Here is a 16,193-nt window from a genome sequence, read left to right as displayed (position 1 = left end):
GTATTTCTGATAAGGCTCCAACATATTGTGTCTGTGTTCTTTGGAATGTTGACACTGTTACAAAGTAAATGTAAGAACTTGCAGCACAAATACCATATGTGGTATCTCAGATTTCATGTGCAAGCTGAAATAAAATGTAAAAAATAGATGTTAGTTTGCGATCTCTGATCAAAACACTAAACAAACAGGCTGCTGTGAGCTAAATGTTTGCTCATGCAGAAAGAAAAGCAAAATGTCCGCAGTAAACATCAAGGGTAGTAATTTAGAGCAGACTACATTTTTTTTAATCACAATTTGGTAAAGAAACAAAGCAAAATGGAATAGTCAACGAAAGTGAAAACGCATGGCTGTCCCTACTGAGTTGCCGTAGTCATTCAAATGTCACAAGTTATTTTGAAATTGATAAATAGCTAGAAGGAGTAACATATATTGTGAATTATTCCATCTGTCAAGACGGTCAGCAATTTACCAACTAACTGTAGAGGAAGGTTTGTTCTTTTTTTATTGTGTCCTAATTTAAAAGTCCTTTCATTGTTTCGCTAGTTAGGAATCACAACGACTGACATAACATTAGCTATACGGATGCTTGTGGCTTGCTTCCTTGTTTTGCTATGCATTTCACTGCGTCAATTAGCCGACTAAACTCTATGACTGGTGTGGACCGACGTCACATTTGTTTTAATAAAACGAAGAATGATTTGAGCACCCAAAGAATAGCCTGCAATTACACGAAACAATGTCTCTGAAATCTGTAGTTATTGAAAAAAAAAAGCTCCGGTCTGCCCATACTTGTCTCCGCTATACCTCAATACGTTTCTGTTCACAGTAATGAAGTAAACACTGGCACGTGTAGCGTGCTGTCATATTTTAAGCAAATTAGGGAAATGTAGTGCAGTCTGTGCATTAGCGTAAATAGCCTGTTGTCACGAGGAAAGTATTTGTAAATAACCTTAATATGTTCTTGTCTGCCTCCAGATGCAGGGCCGGCAGATAAAACGATGTGGCCTTTTCTCACTGACTCTTTTGGCCACATTTCTCCATTGTAGCTGTTTGCCACACAGTACTGGTGGAAAGCCATTTCCAGAGACCGCTAAAGAAATTGCCAGCTATACAAAGGTAGCCAAGAGCATCATAGACTTGGCTGTGTATGGTAAAGCCCAGAACCGCTCCTATGAGAGACTGGCAGACTTCACAGATACAATAGGGAACCGTGTCAGTGGCTCTAAGAACCTGGACCTGGCTATCAAGTACATGTTCAGTGCCCTGAGGAAGGATGGGCTGGAGAACGTACATCTAGAACCAGTGAAGATCCCACACTGGGTCAGGGGAGAGGAGAGCGCCATGATGCTACAGCCCCGGAACCACACCATGGCCATCCTTGGACTGGGCAGCAGTGTGGCTACACCCCAAGGAGGTAGGCCTATGGGCAATTCCACGGTAATGAAATTACGCTCAATATTTTTCACTTAAAAATGTATGCCAAACAAAAACCATTGATTTCAAAGTTTAACAAACCATAGAACTCTATACACAAGGACTACTTTGAGCAATTTCCACTGAACATTTTACAATAATAAATTTACAGGAAGAACTGTGCAGATACAAAGTTTGGTAACAGAATAAAACTGATGGAGATTTTTACTGTAATTCTGTTACCAAACTTTGCATCTGTTTTCCAGTAAGTGTTATTTTTAGTTTTTTTACTGTGTGAATTGTTCAATGTAGTCATTGTGCATAGAGTTGTATAGTTTGTAAAACTTTTAAATCAATGGTTTTGGAGTCTCAGCGTAAGTCCGTTAACGTGGAACTGCCCCTATGTTCTGTAGCAATGAGTTGTATCACTCAAGCCTAGACAATGCTGATGGTGTTGCCACTATTTACTAGGCCCCAACTCAAGCCAAGGTGTAGATATTTAGATGAATCTTCGACTGGTGCACGGATGTATTTTTATATAACCTTTATTTAACCAGGTAAGTCAGTTAACAACAAATTCTTATTTACAATGACGGCCTACCCCTGGCCAAACCCGAATGACGCTGGGCCAATTGTGCGCTGCCCTATGGGACTCCCAATCACGGCCGGTTGGGATACAGCCTGGATTCGAACCAGGGTGTCTGTAGTGACGCCTCACGCACTGAGATGCAGTACCGTAGACCGTTGTGCCATGCATGTCACTTTTTTTGTTGCTTTCGGTCTCCTCTTCGGTTCAGGCATTGAAGCAGAGGTGCTGGTGGTGGAGTCTTTTGAGGAGCTGAAAAAAAGGCAGAAGGAAGCCATTGGGAAGATCGTGGTGTATAACCAGCCCTTTGTCAGCTATGAGGAGACTGCAGTACAGGGAGATTGGGGCATCCAAGGCAGCTGAAGTAGGAGCTGTGGCTACTCTCATCCGGTCCATCACACCCTTCTCCATCAACAGGTACTGGATGGGTCACAATGATCCAATGTATCCCTTCCCTTATAATGCCAATTAGTTGAATGCTTGACTAAGGCTGGGACTGCATGTTGCCATCTCTCTTTCTGTCTAGTCTGACTGCATGTCATTTTTGTCCCACATTTCTAGCTATTTGTGTATTCTATATACTTGTATTCCTCTAGTACACCTTTTTATATTGTTTTAAATGTACTTTTTGAAGGTGTGTTATGTCATTTATGGGAATCCAAAAGTAGTACAGTGCCCTATTTCTGCTGATAATTTCTAACATGAGTCTCTCTGTGTTGCAGTCCTCACACAGGCTGGCAGGACTACCGCCTGTATCACAGTGGAAGATGCCATGATGATGGCCAGGATGGCTAAGCGAGGCCAGAGGATTGTGGTCCGACTCACCATGAACGCCCAGACCTTCCCTGATGCTGACTCCTTCAACACTGTGGCTGAGATCATCGGCAGCGAGCACCCAGAACAGGTAAGCTACGAGAAATGTCCTGTTGGGTCTAAACCGTTTGTATAAATTGCTACACCCTTCCTAGGCTACCTGGGGCAGCAGGTAGCCTAGTGGTTAGAGCGTTGGACTAGTAACCGAAAGGTTGCAAGATCGAATCCCTGAGCTGACAAGGTAAATAAATCTGTCCTTCTGCCCCTGAACAAGGCAGTTAACCCACTATTCCTAGGCCGTCCCGTAACTGACTTGCCTAGTTAAATAAAGGTCAATTTTTTTTACAAATAATTATACAAATGTTTATTTGATCCGTGAAACGTTAAAGGGGATCCCATATAGATTATTTGTTGAATAGGGGATACTATTCCTTTCTCCTCCCCAAAAATAAATAATAACCACGCCTCTTCCTACTAGCACTGAATTTGCTGATGACTACTTTGTAGAGGGAATGTGATGTGTTGATGTCTCACCAAGCTTTCTTAAGATGAATTAGAGCTGGGCGATGAGGACAGAAATCCATAATGCGTTAAATTGCCTGAATTGATGCAATAAGGATTGATATAAGTTGATAACATTAATGTGCACCACAGTTTTTTCTTTTTCTTTTAGAATTCTACTACTTGTTGGATGGTTGTACCCATCAATTGTCCCATTACTACTACTAGTTGGATGGTTGTACACATCAATTGTCCCATTACTACTACTAGTTGGATGGTTGTACACATCAATTGTCCCATTACTACCACTAGTATGATGGTTGTACCCATCAATTGTCCCATTACTACTACTAGTTGGATGGTTGTACACATCAATTGTCCCATTACTACCACTAGTATGATGGTTGTACCCATCAATTGTCCCATTACTACTACTACTGTAGTATGATGGTTGTACCCATCAATTGTCCCATTAAGAATCACCCATATTTGCAATCTTATTTAATTTTGAACATTTTAAAAGGGCCTCCCGAGTGGTGAGCGGTCTAAGGCGCTGCAGTGCTTGAGGCGTCACTACAGACCCGGGTTCGATCCCAAGCTGTCACAACCGTCCGTGACCGGGAGGCCCATAGGGCGGTGCACAATTGACCCAATGTCGTCTGGTTTAGGGGGAGGATTTGGCCCGGGGGGCTTTACTTGGCTCATCGCGCTCTAGCAACTCCTTGTGGCGGGCCGGGCTCCTGCAGGCTGACCTCGGTTGTCAGTTGAACGGTGTTTCCTCCAACACATTGGTGCAGCTGGCTTCCAGGTTAAGAGGCGTGGTCTGGCGGGTCATGTTTCGGAGAACACATGACTCGACCTTCGCCTCTCCTGAGCCCGTTGGGGATTTGAAGCGATGAGACAAGATTGAAAAAATTAGTAAATTATTATTAAAACATGTACTAACAGCATGGGGCTGCTTTTTGCTCTATGTGTAGAATTCCAATCCTCTCCCATTTTGCCATTTGTCACATCTGTTTCCCTTGTACATCCAGTCCAACAAATCCATAGACTAGGCATGACTTTTCCCCCAACAGATGCACTGAGGTATGACCAGGACTAGGGTATTCTGTCAGAGGCAGGGAGGGTGCGGGTGACTAATTTCACATAGGTTTGACACATGCTCTGTGTGTGCTGTAAGGGCAGCGTGAAGGCCTGAATCTCCTCTCCCCTGGGAGCCAATTAGAAGGCAGGGACGGCAATGGGATGTAAGTCAGAGGAGGATCATTCTGTAAGGTTCTGTCCAGTTACACAGCATTTGTCCGAGCAGACTGTGAGCCGTGTCCATGGAGTTTCTCATTAGTCATGACCGGACACTGCTTGTGTCGCTAATGTCACCTTATTCCCTATATAGTACACTACCGTTGACCAGGGTCCCTAGGGCTCTGATCAAAAGAGGTGCACTATGTAGGGAACGGTGTGCCATTTGGGATGAGACTACTGCCTGGGCGAGGGCTCTTTGCGGAGATTTTCCATTTCATCCTGTCTCTGCTATAGCTAACACTCTTCTGTCTGTCTAAGCTTCTGATCTGTTAGCAAGAGAGCTATGAATTTGTTCCGGTAGGATGTTTCTTTGTTTGATTTGACAAGGAGATTTGTCACATTCTGACAGTTTTGTCAGCATTAATCTATTCTGAAATGAGTACTACACCTAAGGGGATCCCTCATTGCATCTCATGTTCCCTTTATTCAATCCCCTCAGATCTACAGGAGTGACTAGGGAGTAGGGGATGTACTAGGGGTGGATTTAGGAGTTTAGCACTAGCATCCCTCAACACTTCTATAGCAGATCCAGTCCACTGAGACTGTTCTGTAGTCACTAGCCTCCCTCAACACTTCTATAGCAGATCCAGTCCACTGAGACTATTCTGTAGTCACTAGCATCCCTCAACACTTCTATAGCAGATCCAGTCCTCTGAGACTGTTCTGTAGTCACTAGCATCCCTCAACACTTCTATAGCAGATCCAGTCCTCTGAGACTGTTCTGTAGTCACTAGCATCCCTCAACACTTCTATAGCAGATCCAGCCCTCTGAGACTGTTCTGTAGTCACTAGCATCCCTCAACACTTCTATAGCAGATCCAGCCCTCTGAGACTGTTCTGTAGTCACTATCATCCCTCAACACTTCTATAGCAGATCCAGCCCTCTGAGACTGTTCTGTAGTCACTATCATCCCTCAACACTTCTATAGCAGATCCAGTCCACTGAGACTATTCTGTAGTCACTAGCATCCCTCAACACTTCTATAGCAGATCCAGTCCTCTGAGACTGTTCTGTATTCACTAGCATCCCTCAACACTTCTATAGCAGATCCAGCCCTCTGAGACTGTTCTGTAGTCACTAGCATCCCTCAACACTTCTATAGCAGATCCAGCCCTCTGAGACTGTTCTGTAGTCACTAGCATCCCTCAACACTTCTATAGCAGATCCAGTCCTCTGAGACTATTCTGTAGTCACTAGCATCCCTCAACACTTCTATAGCAGATCCAGCCCTCTGAGACTGTTCTGTAGTCACTAGCATCCCTCAACACTTCTATAGCAGATCCAGTCCTCTGAGACTATTCTGTAGTCACTAGCATCCCTCAACACTTCTATAGCAGATCCAGTCCACTGAGACTGTTCTGTAGTCACTAGCATCCCTCAACACTTCTATAGCAGATCCAGTCCACTGAGACTATTCTGTAGTCACTAGCATCCCTCAACACTTCTATAGCAGATCCAGTCCACTGAGACTATTCTGTAGTCACTAGCATCCCTCAACACTTCTATAGCAGATCCAGCCCTCTGAGACTATTCTGTAGTCACTAGCATCCCTCAACACTTCTATAGCAGATCCAGTCCTCTGAGACTGTTCTGTAGTCACTAGCATCCCTCAACACTTCTATAGCAGATCCAGTCCACTGAGACTGTTCTGTAGTCACTAGCATCCCTCAACACTTCTATAGCAGATCCAGTCCTCTGAGACTGTTCTGTAGTCACTAGCATCCCTCAACACTTCTATAGCAGATCCAGTCCTCTGAGACTGTTCTGTAGTCACTAGCATCCCTCAACACTTCTATAGCAGATCCAGTCCTCTGAGACTGTTCTGTAGTCACTAGCATCCCTCAACACTTCTATAGCAGATCCAGCCCTCTGAGACTATTCTGTAGTCACTAGCATCCCTCAACACTTCTATAGCAGATCCAGCCCTCTGAGACTTTCGGTAGTCACTAGCATCCCTCAACACTTCTATAGCAGATCCAGTCCACTGAGACTGTTCTGTAGTCACTAGCATCCCTCAACACTTCTATAGCAGATCCAGCCCTCTGAGACTTTCGGTAGTGCCATGCCCTGTCAGTAATGTTTTTCTTCGGTGCTCTCTCTGATTTAGAGGGGTTGGGTTAAATGCGGAAGACACATTTCAGTTGAAGGCATTCCGTTGTACAACTGACTAGGTCTCCCCCTTTCCCCCTTTCCTCTGTTTGAACTGGGTCCCAGATTGCGTAAGGAGGAAGGAACGTAGCTGTAGCTCTCTCTGCTGACGTAAGAGACTCCTACTTGTCTTTAGTCTGCCTTTTCTGGGTTGTCATCTCTACAGAGGAAAAACACAACTGGGATCCCTAGGAAACACTGACACTATGGAACGTCATTCTGTGTAATAAACCTCACTTCCTATTATTCTCATCTTTGACTAGGCCGATAGAACACTTGGCTACATGGGGGAAACGGTATTTTCTCTGTCCTCCGCTCTACTACAGGTCTTGTGTTGATGCATCATTCTGTTCTGAAGAAGATATCATCTCTGTATGGAAGGTGACTCATTTAGCGACCTCAAAAACAGCTTCTACTTTTCTCTCTAGTCCCTAAGCCAAGCATTCCAGTACCACGTTAATTGATTGAAACATTGTGACAGTAATCTTAGTATGAGTCACAGTGGCAGTACGCTGAGTGTGAGTGTTTTTTACTGTCTTTAGCTGCTGTGTGTCAGATGTCAATGATGCGTTAGCACAGCAGTGTGAGTCACTGGCTGTGTCCTGTCCTGACTCCGAGTCATCCAGTCATGGGGCAGGGAGGAGCACTCCAATCATGTGTTACTTGGTAATTGATGTCATCAACAAAAGATTCTAAAGAAGAGACCGTTCTGTTCTCTTAAAACAATTCAGAGTTCTGACCTACATTGCCTAATAAGTAAGTAGCCTTGCATGAGCCTTGGCTTTTGAGAGTCTTAACGGCTCATAGGCTCCTGCTCCTAACTCCTGTTTCTGTAGTGAGGCAGCTTGATGTACCAGTACACCTCCTGGACAGGACACTAGTCTAGCGCAGGGCCGGACCACCAATCTATCTCCTTAATGCTGAGTGCCAAGGAGAGATGCATTGGGTCCCAGTCTTTGATATGACTCGGTGGGGGATGAAACTCCCAACCTTCTAATCTCAGGGCGGACACTCTAACCACTGAGTGGATAAAAAGAACTAGGTCTTAACATTGACTTCTCAAGTCGTCTTATGTAGTTTACATGGAAGCTTAGATGAGCGTTGTCAAGGTGGAGCCCTCAAAAGGTCTTATGTAGCGTCTCCTCTCCCGGCGAAGAGGAATAGAAACCTGTCTATGGTAGGGAGGGAGGGACACACTGTTTGGGAGAACGTTCCCATTCTGTCCTGTAGTGTAAGTTGCATAACCTGTGTGAACTTTGCTGTTGACTGTGATTTGGTCTGTTCCATCATCAACAGTCTGTTTGATATAGTACACTACCGTTGACCAGTCTGTTTGATAGTTCCCTATATGGATATAACCTAGAATATGCATGAAGGGCTAGTACAGATCTTGGGCTCCAGTGGTATCTCAGTGGAGGGCTTTATAATGGAGTCATATGTAAGGGAATTGTAGGCTTTGACTTTATTCCAGGAAAATCTGAGGCCTGTATAACATAACTTTTACCCATGCCTAATGCATGTGCAGACCCTCACGCACTTCAACCACACTTGTCTGGTCCACTTTACTTATTTGAGCCCACATGGCAGTCAAATGTGTTACTGAAGTAGTTAGCCTACATGGGTCTTTACAAGGTTAAAGAAGGATTCAGTCTGACTTTTCACTGTGTCACACAGCCAGGCCTGGTGCTGATAGGGATGGTGAGGACTGAGGATGTTCCTTCCCTCATTGTTCCACTACTCACGTCCCACAGACGTGTGAGGTGACAGACGGACGCCTTCCTTCGTCTGCTGTAATTACAGAGGGAGAGGGACGTTCTCCTCCTCCGCAGTCTCTACCGACTCCACTGCCATGTTTAATCTGGCTAGAGTTATCAGCTCTAGCTAGCTAAGCCCAGAGCCAGAAGCCCTGTGGATATACCTTCCTTGGCTCGAGGGGAGAGCTAGGCAGTCGGCTGCAGGCGCGACTCGTCTACAAGTGTCAGGTTATCACAGATAAGTCTTGGGTATATCCTGAGGAGATTGCTACTGAATCCCCATACACTCCATTCATCTCCTTCTGCCAGAAGCACTTTGCAGAAGGACAAGTAAAGGCCAATGACAGTTTAAAGCAATCAAATTGTAACTCATAAGATATGTTCACCTTACTGAGTCTTATCAGTAATAGATGTACGTGACTTACCTTTTGTTCCTTCAGTTTGACTTTTCTCAGACAGGCTGTTGTTTTTTGTTTTTTGAGCTAGTTATCTGTTGTCCTTCAAGCCCATTTCCTCTGGAGTCTTTGAAGCAGGGGTTTCTGGGTCAGAGGAGTGGCTGTGCTGTAATGATGCGTGATGCCTATTACAATGCCACACACAAGACTACACTAAAGCCTCTCCCTCCTCTTTCCTGCTTCCAGCCTCTCCCTTCCAGACCCCCCCCCCCCCCCCCCTCAGTTCAACAGAAAATTCTAATCTGTTCAGGTAGTAACTCCCTATTTCATACAAATGTGTCCCTGCTGAACACTGCTCTGATCGCAGCCCTGCTCTCTCTCTCAACCCTACACACCAAGAACCCTGTATTCTCTTTACGGTGTTTGATGCTAAATGGGACTGAGCTTAACTCCCCTCCCACAGACACTCTAGGACAGTCAGATTCTGCGTTATCTCCAATGCTTTAGAGATGCTTTTACATTTCTAACAAATAATGCAAATGCGGCTGTGTCAGCGGAATTTCACCGAGAGAAAGTTTAAAAGCAGAGAGAAAAGTCAGAGCCAAAAATATAACTAAATGAAGAGCTTTTGTCAGTAGTGCAGAATGTGCTCTGTCACACTGGAAAGCTCCATTCTGTTTTTATAAAATAAAACAATGTATGTGTATTTTTAAGACTGTCTTATAAAATCATTTTTTCCCCCCCGTTTTGGATATTGTGTTCAGTTTTATTGAGGTTACGTCTAAGCATAATAGGTCACAGAATGAGCTTGATCCTTTGTTCTGAAGACCTGCCACATCTGTGCTTAGGTTCAGTGACCACACCTGCACCTGGTCCGCTCATAGTTGTCTCCTCGCCCCACAGACACACGCTATCCATGAAGTGAATAGCTCCCCTTTGCTAGAATGTTTTATGCAGTGTTGCTAACTGTAGGCTATAAACATGCCTCATTCATTTGTCCTGATGTGGAGGCTACAGTGCTGTATGCAGGGTATGGCTGGGACTAGAAGTTGTTCTCTATCTATTCCCAGTTTATGTAGCCTATTCGGATTCAGGAAGTAAATATGTGAAAACTGCATTTATTTTCAATGACTTCTCAATAAACTGAGGAGTAGAAGCTATTTATTTCAATTTTTTTCTCAATTTTTGAATTTGAAATTAAAATCACTTTTTGAATTGACTGCCTTCATTTTAAATTGATCCCAGCCCTGCTATTCACTTGCTCAGTCATTTGTCTTCTGATAAAATAGCCTTCAGAATGGTCTGTGTTGTGATTTCATCTGTCACTCAGGCGTTTCATGGACTCTTTTGTCCCGGCAGAACAAATCGATCCTCGGCTGCTCTCTCTCCTCAGTGTGAAGGCAGCAGTAGTTTGACTGGCACCACATTCAGACCAGAGTACAATTACCAGGATATGTCAAGGCAATTATCTTATCACTGACAGCTAAATGAAAGCTTTAGATTTAGACATTTAGCTGTGCTCTTTGCTGAGAATATATAATTATTCCATATACATGTTGGCCTAATGTAATTATGTAACATGACATGCATAGGCTATATTCTATTAAAACTAGATCCACTTTCCCTATATGGCCCAATGTGCTACATTAACAGAGTACCAGGTATTATTTGTCATGTAATGATTTTTTTCTCTAATAATAATAATAGTTGTCTGTGGCACACAGTATGGGACCTGTAGTAGAGATAATAGTAGGGAGGGTACTTCCATTCGTTGGCTAGGCTACATAGAAATGGAATCACTAGAATGGGAAGAGGTTCTAATGATTCCATTTCTTTGGTAGGCTACTGTCCTCTGGGACTCGCCCTGTCATAACCCTTCAATAACTCCACTGTGTTGAACAGCCTCTGTCCTGTCATAACCCTTCAATAACTCCACTGTGTTGAACAGCCTCTGTCCTGTCATAACCCTTCAATAACTCCACTGTGTTGAACAGCCTCTGTCCTGTCATAACCCTTCAATAACTCCACTGTGTTGAACAGCCTCTGTCCTGTCATAACCTGTCATTAACTCCACTGTGTTGAACAGCCTCTGTCCTGTCATAACCCCTTATTAACTCCACTGTGTTGAACGTCTTCTGCCCTGTCATAACCTGTCATTAACTCCACTGTGTTGAACATCTTCTGTCCTGTCATTAACTCCACTGTGTTGAACAGCCTCTGCCTATCAATAATAGCCTTGATACTTTACTAGAAACTGCACAATATTAGCACAACTAGCGAGAATTGAGAGGCCACTTGTCTTTCAGAAAGAACAGACCATGCCTCCTTGGGGGGTGTTTATGGATTCTAGGGACTTGTTCCAAAAGGTCATACCCTGCCCATCTGACACACTATTCATTGCATGCTCCATCAAATCCTCAAAGTATTTGAAAAAGCCCATTTTTCTATGACCCTGGGTGTGCTTTCTACCTGCCTGTGGTATCCCTCCTCTCCTAGACATCCTAGTAACTGTAGATCTGTCCCTCGCTGCTGCCATCCGGGGTTTGTTCTGTTCTTGAGGGTGAGTTTCCCTCCTTAATGGCCACATAATCCCTATGTAGTGCACTGCCTATGTGCCCTGGCCTAAAGTAGTGCAGTACATAGGGAAATGGGGTTTTATTTCTCCATCTTCATGGCTGCTGAGCCCAGACGCAGCACAGCCCCTCAGCATCACCATCCTCTCTTGTCCTTCAAGCCTATTTAGGTGTATCATGTATTGGACGACTGGGTCTCGTCCCGAGGCCCGGTTCTCTGGTTTTAAATATTGATGTCTTTCTTACAGTAGAAAGAGGTTGTAACCCCCATGGGTGGGTTTAGCTGAGGTTGTAACCCCCATGGGTGGGTTTAGCTGAGGTTGTAACCCCCATGGGTGGGTTTAGCTGAGGTTGTAACCCCCATGGGTGGGTTTAGCTGAGGTTGTAAACCCCATGGGTGGGTTTAGCTGAGGTTGTTGCTGGCTGCTGATTTATGAGTCAGAGCATGTGATGGTTAGATTCCTGCATGAACCCATTCAACAAGCAGTTCAGAGGAGGAATGGACTTAGATGGATGTACAATGTGTATAAGTGTCTATAGGATATGCCAAAACATTCAAGAGATGCTCAAAGTTGACCTATTTTGCAGACCCCACCATACCCTGAGACCTCCATGTCTTCATCATTGGAAAAGATAAACGGTTGAGATTTAAAAGCCTTACAAACAAGGTTGTCAAACTATTTTGTCCAAGTTGGTTTGAGTGAGAAAGACACAGAAGAACCAATCAGTAAAAAAGCACATCCCCTTCATTTCTCAAAGCATTGTGCCGACAACATCAAAATAGCCTTTCCAGACTCTGAAGACAGGAGGACTTGGAGTTTGGTGTCAGCCACACTAAGAATGACCCTCTGGATTTGCCTGGAAACTTTGGTGTTAGCTAGCTGGCATATAGCTTGGCCATGTGCTTTAGCTGACATGGGTCTCTCTCCTGAGATTAGCAAATATTCACTGTGTCGGCTCTGAGTCGGCCTAGTCAGGTCCATGGAATGTGTTTTGCGTAACTCCAAGGAACGTATTTTTTATGAGCAAACAACCTTGGGGCTGGGTCTACGTCACAAATGGCACCCTATTCCCTTTTATAGTGCACTAATTTTGACCAGGGCCAATAGAGATCTGGTCAAAAGTAGTGCACTATTTGGTGAATAGAGTGCTATTTGGGATTCAGCCTGGCTATTTCCTGAATGGGGTCAAGAGGAGCCTCTTCAATTATCAGTCAGCCTATTGGCTACCATTCTCTGTAGACAATGACACAGTGGTCACATCTATCAACTGTTGCTGTAAAAAAGTGATAAAAGCAAGTGCTGCCTGTTTCCTTGTGGTATGATGAATTGGTGTATAAATTCCTTGTCTAGGCATTTGGAGGTTCATAGTAAATAGTAATATGTGCTCGACTCTTGGACTGAGCTGTGATTTAGGTTCCTCTAGTATCGGACCGAATGCCTTTTTCAGAGCCAGTCGGTTCTCACTTAGTAATGGCACTGAATCATCCAGAAAACCATACAAGGGTGATAACTTTAGAAACCCGGTTCTGGGCAAAAAAAGACATGTACTGTAGATGAAGTATGAGATATGAGCCTTGAATGCAAATTAGTATCTTTTAGATTTTTATTTATATATTTTTATGTCTTGGCTAATGTTTCCTCAGCTCCAACACTGAAGACCGGTGTGTTAAATTCACACCCCAAAACATCAACCTACAAAGTCTGAGTAGCAGCTGTGATGTGTTGAGTAGCCCACTACATAAAGCCTAGCTCAGCGTCCTCGACTCTGCTTTAAAATGTCACATTTTATTATGACATCTCAATATTGTGAATTAAAGCAGTGTAATCACAAGGTCATAAAGGACAAGAGCCATACACATTACTGTGAAAGCAACTGCTGCTCTTATCTGTGGGCGGGAAATGAAACCGGTGGAATTGTTGACCTTATTTCCTGTCTTTCTTTGGCCTGTATGAATCATTTTGTCTCGAGGTCCAGGATCTGGTTTCAGACACAGATGACTAACATCAAAATGTCTCTTTATGGTTCCCTTCAGCTCAATTTCTTTTTGTGCCAATAATGCAGTCAGAGCTTGAATAAATAGGCCTCTGACCACTTAGTTGAGGAGCCACTAGTCATGACACATCAAGGCTGTAGTAGAACTTATACATGATACTGGATTGCATGTAGAGCTTCTCTTTAGTCCCAGTGCTTTACATTGGATGGGAATGTCACACTACAACACTGCTGTAAACTAGCCTAACAATTTAATTTGGATATTGAGTTGGGTACCACGTGGTATGAATGTGGGGAAATGGAAAAGCATTTGTTGTAGAATAAAAATGGAGCCCATGATGTGTCTCTCCATTGTCTCCATGATGTGCCCTGCCTGTGTTGGGCTGTCACCCATCAGCAGGCTGCAGATGCCCAGCGTCAAACCGACACAATGTGCAGCTGCATCACTACTGTGGGGGGGAAATTGTATTCACTGGCTGTCAGTTCCTGGGGGCCGCAACAAATAAAATGCTTACCAAACATAATGTAAATCACATTGCTACAAATAGATAAGGATGGAGATGGAAACTGAGATCTACCCTCAGTATTTTATTTCAGTCTAAAGCTAATCCTGGAAAGAGAATGCATCTGTAATGAATTGTAGTAATCTGTTCAAGGTCTGTCAACCTTTATTCTCTGTGTTGTATTATTTTTATTATCAGAGGGCAAGAGAAGGAGACTGTGAAATCTCCTGATTTACTGTGTGGATACTATCTATTTTTAACCTGTTTATTTAACCTAAAACGTTCTTATCTAGCTCTGTTTGTTTATTTAACCTAAAACGTTATTCTCTGTAGTTGTCACAGACTCTCCACATGCGCTGCTGCTACTGTTTCTTATCTATCCTGATTGCCTAGTCAGTTTTACCCCTACCTACATAAACATATTATCTGTACTACCTGGTACCCCTGCACATTGACTTGTATACAGCCTCCTTACTGTTATTTATTGCATTATTATTCTCAATTTTTATTTACACATTTTCTTTTTAACTCTTCATTTTGTGGAAAAAGCTTGTAAGTATTTGATGGCGGATCTACACTTGTTGTATCCGGAGCATGTCACAAATACACATGTATTTGATTTGTCCAAAAGGCCAGGGTGTGATGTGATTTATTGATTTTTGGAAGCGTGGAATGTTGTACAGCGCTGTAGTTCCATGTGGTCTACAATACGTACAGCTTGTTTATAATTGGGGAAACTCCTGCTCTGTTCCAGGAAATGACAGGGTTTATCAGAAGTGAGCCTGTGTGTCTGTCTGGGGGAGTATTTATGTACCCTTCCAGTCACATGACATGCCAACGTCTTGTCAATTGACAAATATTAGAAAGCAATCGATCTCTGGAGTTACCAACATTAAAGAGGCCTATATGGAACTTTTGCCTTTTATCTTATTGGACAAAGGGGCACTCCTGTCAACATCATGACTAAAAGCATAGCGTTTACCACTGGCAACTACAGTGAGGGGAAAAAAGTATTTGATCCCCTGCTGATTTTGTACGTTTGCCCACTGACAAAGAAATGATCAGTCTATAATTTTAATGGTAGGTTTATTTGAACAGTGAGAGACAGAATAACAAAAACATCCAGAAAATGCATGTCAAAAATGTTATGAATTGATTTGTATTTTAATGAGGGAAATAAGTATTTGACCCCCTCTCAATCAGAAAGATTTCTGGCTCCCAGGTGTCTTTTATACAGGTAACGAGCTGAGATTAGGAGCAAACTCTTAAAGGGAGTGCTCCTAATCTCAGTTTGTTACCTGTATAAAAGACACCTGTCCACAGAAGCAATCAATCAATCCGATTCCAAACTCTCCACCATGGCCAAGACCAAGGAGCTCTCCAAGGATGTCAGGGACAAGATTGTAGACCTACACAAGGCTGGAATGGGCTACAAAACCATTGCCAAGCAGCTTGGTGAGAAGGTGACAACAGTTGCTGCAATTATTCGCAAATGGAAGAAACACAAAAGAACTGTCAATCTCCCTCGGCCTCCATGCAAGATCTCACCTCGTGGAGTTGCAATGATCATGAGAACGGTGAGGATCTAATGCAATGATCTTTCCCTCGATCCTGACTAGTCTCCCAGTCCCTGTAGTTCTGTCCTTGAGCTCTTCTTGTCTATTGATGATCTGTGTTATGTTTTGTGTGGACCCCAGGAAGAGTAGCTGCTGCTTTTGCAACAGCTAATGGGGATCCTAATAAAAAAACTAAACCTGCCGCTGAAAAACATCCCCACAGCATGATGCTGCCACCACCATGCTTCACCGTCCAAAGCGTTCAATCTTGGTTTTATCAGACCAGATAATCTTGTTTCTCATGGTTTGAGAGTCCGCTTGGAGTTTGCCTTTTGGCAAACTCCAAGCGGGCTGTCGTGCCTTTTACTGGAGTGGCTTCCGTCTGACCACTCTACCATAAAGGCCTGATTGGTGGAGTGTTGTAGAGATGGTTGTCCTTCTGGAACAATCTCCCATCTCCTCAGTGATCATTGGGTTTTTGGTCACCTCCCTGACCAAGGCCCTTCTCCCCCTTACTGCTCAGTTTGGCCGGGCGGCCAGCCCTAGCAAGAGTGGTTCAAAACTTCTTCCATTTTTATGATGGAGGCCACTGTGTTCTTGGGGACCATCAATGCTGCCGAAATGTTTTGGTACCCTTCCCCAGATCTGTGCCT

General features: G+C 43.7%; 1 long non-coding RNA gene and 1 pseudogene across 1 annotated transcript; both read left to right on the top strand.

Moving 5' to 3' along the window:
- Nucleotides 1–356: 356 nt before the first annotated feature.
- LOC115185371 (carboxypeptidase Q-like) overlaps nucleotides 357–16,193 on the top strand; it is a 29,994-nt pseudogene continuing 14,157 nt past the window's right edge.
- Nucleotides 11,702–14,033, top strand: LOC115185387 (uncharacterized). Its single transcript, XR_003875081.1, has 2 exons — nucleotides 11,702–11,743; nucleotides 11,775–14,033. It is a non-coding gene; the product is annotated as an uncharacterized LOC115185387 (long non-coding RNA).

The sequence above is a fragment of the Salmo trutta genome, chromosome 3, assembly GCF_901001165.1.
Source record: "Salmo trutta chromosome 3, fSalTru1.1, whole genome shotgun sequence".
Classification (NCBI taxonomy): Eukaryota; Metazoa; Chordata; class Actinopteri; order Salmoniformes; family Salmonidae; genus Salmo; species Salmo trutta.
The sequence above is the reverse complement of the archived record's forward strand: the minus strand, read 5'-3'. Positions and strand labels throughout refer to the sequence as shown.